Raw genomic sequence first — 1,239 nt, forward strand, 5'->3', positions numbered from 1 at the left:
TATTTCCTCACAAATCATGGGTGGCGTCTATAAAAAGCATTGAGCTTAGTGTCCAAAATCAGCTGGGCACGTAGAAGCCGACGTCTGAAGGATCACAAACGACAGCCCTTGAGGAACAGCACATGCACGGCAGTCTTTTTTGGGTGATGTTTGACCCCATCTATTTACCACAGTTTTACGCCCATTTGAGAGGTGATACCAGTTGTTGTTTTTTACATGAGCAGAGAGCCTGTTACTCCGAGATTAAGATAAGGAAAGGAACCCTGAAAATCCAATGGTCTTCTCTCGGAGCCTCACTAAAGTGTCTAAGCGAGAATGACGTTTTTAAAACAAAAAGCACGTGTTGTTTAGGGGGGGGGCAGCATGAGGGTGATCATAATCTACGATCTGATCGTATCATTATCACATTATCCTCATTTTAACAAGTTACTTTTGGGCCTCCTGGGTTGTTGTTGTTGTTGTTGTTGTTGTTGTTGTTGTTGTTGTTGTTGTTGTTGTTGTTGTTGTTGTTGTTGTTGTTGTTGTTGTTGATGATGATTATGTTTTCCCCCTATCTTTCTTTCCATAAACAATCAGTATGGGAGGTCTCTTTTTGTCAATCGATTAAGGTAACAACTCCAGTGCGTGTACATAGCAAGTTAGAGCTACTGCAGTTGTACTACAATATACATTTGCAGCTCTGGTGTTTGTGCGTATAACCATAGGCTACCTGTTTTAAGGGTGTGTTGTTTCATTTCATACCCTTCTCAGTGCAGTACCGACACGTGTCTGGCGTGGTGGAAACAGGTCAGGATAAACTGATTCAGGTGGAGTGGAAGAAGGAAGGCATTTAAAAAAGCGAGGGGTTTGGCACATGAATCCACAATGCTTTGAGGAAACTGAAAACCTGTTTCTAGAAGCCAAGCTCGGTTCGTTTAGTTTTAGTAAGGTTTTGCGGCGCTTGCATCACAAAAAGGTCATATAAGTGCCGAAGATTAGAGGTGTTACAAGAGAGTAACAATAATTTTTAAAAAAGGAGGGGAGATAAAGATAATAGATGTTTTGTAGGAAAGAAGAAGCAAACCACACCAGAGCACCTGCCAGCCATCCACAAGCTTGGTTCATTTGCTTAACTGTTAATTACTGTGACCTAAATTATGATAAGCTCGAATGTTGACCAAAAATATTCCCAATCTGACACTTCCTCAACTCTTTCGGGGTAAAAAAAAAAAAAAGAATATTTGTGTGTAAGTGGAAAGG

This window comes from Aplysia californica, unplaced genomic scaffold (assembly GCF_000002075.1).
Source record: "Aplysia californica isolate F4 #8 unplaced genomic scaffold, AplCal3.0 scaffold00466, whole genome shotgun sequence".
Classification (NCBI taxonomy): domain Eukaryota; kingdom Metazoa; phylum Mollusca; class Gastropoda; order Aplysiida; family Aplysiidae; genus Aplysia; species Aplysia californica.